Source organism: Triticum urartu, chromosome 2A (assembly GCF_056163025.1).
Source record: "Triticum urartu cultivar PI428250 chromosome 2A, HENAU_Tu73, whole genome shotgun sequence".
Taxonomy (NCBI): Eukaryota; Viridiplantae; Streptophyta; class Magnoliopsida; order Poales; family Poaceae; genus Triticum; species Triticum urartu.
Window position 1 is genome coordinate 205890834 of NC_141874.1, and position 9333 is coordinate 205900166.

General features: G+C 44.3%; 1 pseudogene; it reads right to left on the reverse strand.

The window, feature by feature from the left end:
* Positions 1 to 664: 664 nt before the first annotated feature.
* LOC147984558 (uncharacterized) lies at positions 665 to 3835 on the reverse strand (annotated as a pseudogene).
* Positions 3836 to 9333: the final 5498 nt, after the last annotated feature.

A 9333-nucleotide genomic window follows, 5' to 3' on the forward strand; every position in this document is an offset into this window, starting at 1 on the left:
GATCATGCCACCATTATAGGAAATTTGGCCTACTAATCTACAATGAATTTTATTGGCAATAAACCAACATCCTATTATTCTATAATAAATTTTAGTTCACTCTTGTCTTACTATAAATAGGTCAATTCACTTTTGAATATTTTCATGGGCCTTAAGATTAACCTATATTATTCCATTGCACAATCCCAAACCATGTTGAAATATTAGTTAAAAGATTCATTGTGGATTCACTTGATTCATGGTATCATTTTAGAACAGGTTTCTGCTATGTCATAATATATGTAAGTAGGCGTGTCGGATTCTTGTTTGGTAAGAAGTACTGGTGCAGAGCTTGAAGAAAACCTTGAGATGGTCCAACTTTTCATAAGTGTGCTATTGTTAGATAGTGATTTGTATGGTATCTCATATTTTCCTTTCAAGAAAGGAGCTATTGTTATCACAACCACAGTTATATCAAGGTGATGCACTTTATGTGTCACTGGATCATGACGGTGTGCGTTGCCGTGCCCATCCATTTTGAACAAATTAGAATTTATATAAATATGTAGTAGCAAAAAAATGAAAGTTTAATTTTCATATAATGACACATTTGATAGCAATGAAAAGGGTAACGTTCTTTTGTTTTATGTGTATATCAAATTACAAGTAAACTACTAATTGTAATTTACGGGCTTGGTAGATCTCCATCCAGCTTGAGATTTGCCCCAGGTATACGAAAATAGTACGCCTGAATAACCATGAACAGATGTATTTGGTGATAGCCAGAAAAAGCAATATTTGACAATCAAATGCACAATCTGTAAGTTACAGAACGACCATCTGTTAACAAAAAATAGCGATTTAAATAGGTATGCGAAACAATTTTTGGAATAAATCATTGTAGGGTCATTGCCCTACAGTAAATAGTAAAAAAGAAGATGATTATGTCGCTACTATTTTTTGATAGAAGTATTGCATGTTCGGTTCTAAAAAGATGATAAATGCTAGTATAGTTCCAAACAGAGCACACCACTATATTGATGGGAACTTGTTATATCATTGGCAGGTTGACATTATCCTTCCATGTTAGAAGCTATTCCAATCTGTATGATATATATCGTACCGTGGAAGAGAGAAAATTAAAACACATTCTATACAAAAATGATTACTTTGTCGTAGTTGTCATATGGTTCACGGCATGTCAACTACAAGAAGGCACAATGAGATTGAAAGAAGATACAAACATAAATGTGAAGCTTAAGTAGAATCTATCGAGATTCCAGAATTTCATAATAGGAAATATTCATGATAATTTATTTAAGTGTGAATGGCAAAGGATGGTTACAAACTTTCTGTCGGCTCCCTATCTTATATGTCCCGGTCCGAGACATTAAATTATGTTGAATACATATTTTGTCATCATTGAGATCAATCCTAATGGTGTTTGTGGGTTTGACCCATCATATATAGCGCCTTGAATGACAAATCATTAGCACCTCAAACAATAGTCTCCTTCAAATGACATGTCAGTTTACTGACGTAACTTGTATGCATTAACTTCAGTTGGCAAGTGTGAAAGGATGGTAACTTCCATGGAAATGAGAGCCTTCTATATCTTTAATGGGCCTATGTAGCAAAATAGGTTCAAAAAATCGATGCAACATGTTAATAGTAATGAATTTCTTCTCAAACCATCAAGGACCAATCATCACCTTCGCGATGTGCACGTGCATTCTACTGAGAAAAAGCTTTGAGAACAACCAAAATTTTTATTGTCAATTCAGAAGGAACATCAAAAATTTGTGCAGTGTTTTGGACATACGCTATTACCAGATTTCACTAAAACGACCTACCTTTGCCATACTTTTCTAATAAGCTCTAACAATGCTAATAGCAAAAACTCAAGAGGTCTAAGCGATTTATGCGTATGGTTAACCGCAGGAACAAAATATCATAATACCACTAAATTAGGACACACAAAATGCTTGGACATACTACAATCCTTCGACACAAGGCCAGCTCCAGTTTTATTTGCATGCTTGTGTAGTAGGAAAGAAATCAACATGATTCTTTTGCTCGTTTTGACACCGGCGACACATAGTTGATTGGACCGAGAAAGTGATGTTCAAGGATCAGCCTATTGCACAACTTCATTTGCACATATTTTACTTTGCTAAATTCCCTGCCGCATAGAGTGCAACAACCGATACTGCAACTATTTCAATGAATCCTACAGAAATAGAGTGGCATGATATTTGTGAATAAAGGCATAATAGTGCATGGACATTAACATGTCCTTTAGCCGCTAGAGATTGACAAAATCTGCTGCAAGGTATAAGCCAACCTAGGAGAACCATCTTGTCCTAGAGCACCTGGATCCGTTTTGAATTATTAGCATAAAACACGCCCACTGGCAGCAATCACAAATACACAATGTATATGTAACACAACCGCTAGACACTATGCACTTTGTCAAATAATACTGGAGCAAAGTAGCTTGTGGGAGCACAGATAGTAGTGTATAAATTAGACAACAACATTTGCATGTTCACTGCATCATACCAAAATAATCTGACACGGTAACTGGTTTCACTTTGATCAATTGGAAGGAGTGGGGATTCAAACATAATACTAATACTTTCAGGAAACAAAACATTATTGTTGGAAGCATTGTGCACCTTCGAATCCAACATGACCCAATAGGTGCAGCTAGAGAACCTGCATCCATCTGGGAGTAGAGAGAACAAAACAAATTAAAATAAATTCTCAAATTCGATGAAGAATTCGGGGAAGAGGAAGGAAAAACTTCACAACGGGAAGACAAATTAGCGACCTATGTGTTAACCATGACCGGCAGAGAAGATTTTAGCAAAGAAAGGATGGGAGTCACTGGGTTTGGTTGCTCCCATGAAGGAACAGCCGGACTGTGAAGATTATATGGACATTCATGGAGCATATGAGATACCCAGACACTGCAACGAGAGCTGGTAATGTACACATCAATAACATGTATATCATATATACCTTTGTTGACGTTGGCCCCTTTCTTGTCGGCCAGATACTTGGGGCAATTCCGCTTCGAGTGGCCAGTTCCCTTGCAATAGAAGCACTCAGTTTCCGACTTGGGTCCAACCTTGGGTTTCTTCATGGGAGGAGCAACTGCTTTGCCACTCTTCTTGAAGTTTCCCTTCTTTCCCTTGATCTTCTTGAAACTAGTGGTTTTATTGACCATCAACACTTGATGCTCCTTCTGGATGTCTGACTCAGCGACTTTCAGCATCGCGAACAGCTCGGAGACTGACTTGTTCATCCCTTGCATGTTATAGTTCAACACAAAGCTCTTGTAGCTAGGTGGTAGCGATTGAAGAACTCTGTCATTGACCGCCTCTGGCGGGAGCTCAACTCCCAAGTCAGACAGACGGTTGTAATACCTAGGCATTCTGAGTATGTGCTCACTGACAGAGCCGTTCTCCTCCATTTTGCAGGCATAGAATTTATCGGAGGTCTCATACCTCTTGATCCGTGCATTCTTCTCAAAAATAAAATTCAACTCCTGGAGCATCTCATATGCTCCATGACGTTCAAAATGCCTTTGAAGTCCCGATTCTAAGCCATACAACATGGCACACTGAACTATTTAGTAGTCATCAACACGCGACTGCCAGACGTTCACAACGTCCACAGTCGCTGGAGGGGGTGGCGCACCAAGCGGTGCATCAAGGATATAAGACTTTTGGGCAGCCGTGAGGATAATCCTCAGATTACGGGCCCAGTCCACAAAGTTGCTTCCATCATCTTTCAGCTTAGCTTTCTCCAGGAACACATTGAAATTCAAGGGAGCTACTGCGCGAGCCATTGATCTACAACATAATTTGCAAAGATAACTTAGACTATTGTTCAAGACAATGAGTTCAATTAATCATATTATCTAAGAACTCACTCAAATCAACATCCCTCCGGTTGTCCGGGTGTAACATGATCCAAATTCATCAACCCAAGTCCGATCATCACGTGAGATGAGGTGGTTTCAATGGTGAACATCTCCATGTTGATCATATCTACTATACGACTCATGTTCGACCTTTCGGTCTCTTGTGTTCCGAGGCCATGTTTGTACATGCTACGCTCGTCAAGTTTAACCCAAGTGTTTCGCACATGCAAAACTGGCTTGCACCCGTTGTATGCGAACGTAGAGTCTATCACACCCGATCATGGTGCTTCGAAACGACGAACTTTCGCAATGGTGCACACTTGGGGAGAACATAATTTTTATCTTGAAATTTTAGTGAGGAATCACCTTATAATGCTACCGTCGTCCTAAGCAAAATAAGATGCATAAAAGGATTAACATCACATGCAAATCATAAGTGGCATGATATGGCCATCATCTTTTGCTTTTGATCTCCATCTTGAAAGCACCGACATGATCTCCATCGTCACCGGCATGACACCATGATCTCCATCATCGTGTCGCCATCGGGGTTGTCATGCCAACCATGCTTCTACAACTATTGCTACCATTTAGCGATAAAGTAAATCATTACATAGCGCTTAATGATTGACACACATGTCATACAATAATTAAAGATAACCCTATGGCTCCTGCTGATTGCTGTATTCTTAGACATGCAAGTCGTGATAATCTATACAAAACATGATCATCTCATACATCAAATGTATTTCATCATGTCTTTGTCCATATCATATAACATCATACCCTGCAAAAAAGTTAGACATCCTCTACTTTCATCCTCAACTTTGTTGTTGCATGTTTTACGTGGCTGCTATGGGTAACTAGTAAGTGAAGGGGAACGTTGCATGGAAAACAAAAAATTCTATGCACACGCAACATCTATCCATGGAGATGCATAACTATGAGAGGGGGAGAGCATCTACATACCCTTGTAGATCGCTAAGCGGAAGCGTTTATCTACGCAGTTGATGTAGTCGTACACCTTCAAGATCTGTCCCGATCAAGTACCGAACGTATGGCACATCCGCATTCAGCACACGTTTAGCTCGATGACGTCCTCGCCTTCTCGATCCAGCAAGCGAGGCGAAGTAGTAGATGAGTTCCGGCATCACAATGGCGTGGTGAAGGAGGTGGTGAAATTATCCGCAGGGCTTCGCCAAGCACAACGGACATGGACGGAGGAGGAACTAGAACTAGAGGGAGACGTGGCACCGCACACGGCTTGGGGATCGTGGTGTGTGTTGCCCCTCTCCCTCCTCTCATATATATAGGTGGGGGTGGAGGAGGCAACCCTAGGGCACCCCCAAGGGGGGCCAGCGGCTGCCCTGGGTGCCTGCCCTGGCCGTGCCCCCCTTTCCTTCCTGGCGCTTGGGGGGGGGGAGGCAGGAGGGGAGCCCCCTTTCCTTTCCCAGCATGTGGAAGAGAAGGAAAGAGGGGGCCAGCCCTCTCCCTTACTTCCCTAGGGCCTCCTGCCATGAGGAGGGGCGCGCTAGCCCTATGTGGGCTGGTGTGCTCTCCCTCATTGGCCCGTTTGGCCCAATATGCTCCATGGCCTCCAAGAACCCCTTTCGGTGATCTGATAAATACCCAGTGCATTCTGAACCTTTCCGGAGACCAAGTACTATCATCCTATATATCAATCTTTACCTCCAGACCATTTCGGAGCTCCTCGTCATGTCACTGATCTCATCTGGGACTCTGAGCAATATTCGGTCACTATTTCACATAACTCATATAATACTATATCATCAATGAACGTTAAGCGTGCGGACCCTATGGGTTCGAGAATGATGGACATGACCGAGACGCCTCTCGGGTCAATAACCAATAACGGAACCTGGAGGCCCATATTGGTTCCTACATATTCTACGAAGATCTTTATCGGTCGAACCTTTATGACAACATACGTATTTCCCTTTCGGTATGTTACTTGCCCAAGATTCGATCGTCGGTATCTCCATACCTAGTTCAATCTCGTTACCAGTAAGTATCTTTACTCATTTTGTAATACATCATCTCGTAACTAACTCCTTATAGTCACTTTTCTTGCAAGCTTCTTGTGATGCTGTATTACCGAGAGGGCCCAGAGATACCTCTCTGTCACATGGAGTGACAAATCCCAATCTCGATCCATGCCAACTCAATAGACACCTTCGGAGATACCTGTAGAGCATCTTTATGATCACCCAGTTACGTCGTGATGTTTGATAGCACACAAGGTATTCCTCCGGTATTCGGGAGTTGCATGATCTCCTGGCCAAAGGAAATATGTATTTGACATTAAGAAAGCAGTAGCAATAAACTTAACGATCATATGCTAAGCTAACTGATGGGTCTAGTCCATCACATAATTCTCCTAATGATGTGACCCCATTATCAAATGACAACTCATGTCTATGGTTAGGAAACATTAACCATCTTTGATCAACGAGCTAGTCTGGTAGAGGCTCACCAGGGACAAGTATTTGTTTATGTATCCACACATGTATCCTAGTCAATACAATTCTACCATGAATAATAAACCTTTACCATGATTAAGGAAAAATAATAATAACCATTTTATTATTGCCTCTAGGGCATATTTCCATCAGCAAGAACCGTTCTTACGTACACAAAGTGTCGGTGTCAAAATCGGCGGATCTCGGGTAGGGGGTCCCGAACTGTGCATCTAAGGCAGATGGTAACAGGAGGCAGGGGACATGATGTTTACCCAGGTTCGGGCCCTCCTGATGGAGGTAAAACCCTACGTCCTGCTTGATTGATCTTGATGATATGAGTATTACAAGAGTTGATCTACCACGAGATCGTAGAGGCTAAACCCTAGAAGCTAGCCTATGGTATGATTGTCTGTTGTCCTACGGACTAAACCCTCTGGTTTATATAGACACCGGAGGGGGCTAGGGTTACACAGAGTTGGTTACAAGGGAGGAGATCTACATATCCGTATTGCCAAGCTTGCCTTCCACGCCAAGGAAAGTCCCATCCGGACACGGGACGAAGTCTTCAATCTTGTATCTTCATAGTCCAACAGTCCGGCCAAAGTATATAGTCCGGCTATCCGGAGACCCCTTAATCTAGGACTCCCTTAGTAGCCCCTGAACCAGGCTTCAATGACGATGAGTCCGGCGCGCAGTTTTGTCTTCGGCATTGCAAGGCGGGTTCTTCCTCTGAATATTCCATAGAAGATTTTGAACACAAGGATAGTGTCCGGCTCTACAAAACAAGTTCCACATACCACCGTAGAGAGAATAATATTTCCACAAATCTCATCTGCTGACACATTTTGACAGCATGACGTCATGTCATGGCTCGGTCATTATTCGAACCGTTTTTCTCAACCAGCACTGCACATATTGCGAGGTGGTTTTCTTGACATGTCTTGTCGAAGCAGGGATCATGTCCCCCTTATTACGGGATTCTCATCAATACAGACGTGGGTAACCCAATCGTGCCCGTTGGTATGACTCCTCGATTTTAGGCAAGTCCCAAACGGCCACGAGGAGGACGCTTGATATTCATCCTTTTTATAAAGAGGCCAAGGCCTGCCCTTTTTTCCCTCTCGTGCTCAATCGAATCCTTCCCCCGGCTCGAGCTCCAACACCCAAGGTTCAGGTCAGGCGCTTCGGACCTTCAACCATGTCCGGATCCAACCTCCAAGGTCGGTGGATGCCTTCTTCTGTTACAGAGGAGGACATCAAGAAGCTGAGAGAGGCCAGGTATCTAACCGCCGAAATCTCGCACAGGCTGCCTGCCCGAGGGCAGGTCATCCCCACTCCCGAATCCAACAAGAGTGTTGTGTTCATCTCTCACTTCCTCCGAGGGCTAGGCCTCGCTCTGGATCCCTTTGTTAGGGGGCTCATGTTCTATTATGGGCTGGATTTCCATGATCTGGCCCCGGATTCCCTCCTTCACATCTCATCGTTCATCGTCGTGTGTGAGGCCTTCCTCCGCATTACCCCACACTTCGGCCTGTGGCTCAAGACTTTCAATGTGAAGCCGAAGATGATCGAGGGGCATCACGCAGAGTGCGGAGGTGCTGCAATAAGCAAAAGCGCTGATGCTCCATGGCAAGAGGGTTCCTTCCCAAAGGTGTCTAGTTTATGGCAACGAGAGTGGTTTTACATCACAGCTCCCCGGAGTACCAAGTGGGTAGCCGCCCCAGCTTTTCACTAGGGCCCTCCACCACAACTGACGTCATGGATCAACAAGGGGCTGAACTGGAGGCCAGTAAATGGTGTGCCAATATTGCAGAGTCGCATCCAAGATCTCCTTGAGAGAGATGTCAGCCTAGTCATGGTAATGCAAGGCATGCTAGTTCATCGAGTCTAGCCTTGCAAACGTCGACCCCTCCGTATGTGAGAATTCAACCCAGAAGGACTGCGAACTATCTAGCACTTCCTTGGCATGATGCTCGAAGAGATGTACAAATTGTTCTTCGGACCCCAAATAAAGTGTCCGGACACCACCGAGGATGCGGGTCTGAGCTATAATCGCCCTGATACCCAAGTAAGTAATCCCATGGCCGAACACACTATCTTTTTATTTATCATAACATCATTCTGAAAAGTCGCTCTTTGACCAGGATTGGATAACAAAGGCAAAGATGATCAGGTGTTCGGCCCCCCTTCCCGAAGGCTCGGCCAATCCGGTACTAGACAGAATGCTCGAGCCGGTGCCTTATCAAGCACCCTCAGAGGAAGATAAAGGGGGAAATAAAGAGGCTGAAAGCGGGCCTCACTCACTATTCGTCCAAACCAGGGGAATTAGCGCCTCGCGAAGGAGGATAACCAAGGAGAAGAATCTGACATTCCCTCTCCCCGAGGAAGGAAGAGGACCACCTCCGAAGACCCGGAAACCAAGGTTTCCAAGCGGGGGAAGGAATCTTCGCCAGAGGGTCCTGCCTCGGAGGGTACTCTTGCCGCATAGCGCCCGCAAGGGGATCAGCCCTCGACCGAGGTGTAAGTAAACAAAAGGTACTTAATAGTGAAAATATCCTACCTTACTTCTGAAGACAATAACCGAAGCTTATATCTTGCAGTTCGGATCGTAGCCCTTCTCGACAAAGTTCGTCTTCGGGGGATCTTATTCCGGAGATGATGGAGAGCGAAACACCTCCCCCTGCCACCCCACCTCATGAGGCGGGCGACCCTGAAGTGTCGTCGCGGAGGGTTTCTCCTGATACGCCAAGGCCAGAGGGTAATCCTTTGGCCACCCGAAGTCCTCAGTATTCGGCTCCTAAAGAGAGCAACAGAAAGAGTCCGGAACCATACAGTGTGCGGTCGGACGCACTGAAGGATCTTCTGGGGCAAGCGGACATCTCAGAAGCGTATCGTACACTAATGGGTACGGTGATTGAAAGGATTTCACCTGCCGAAAGCGGG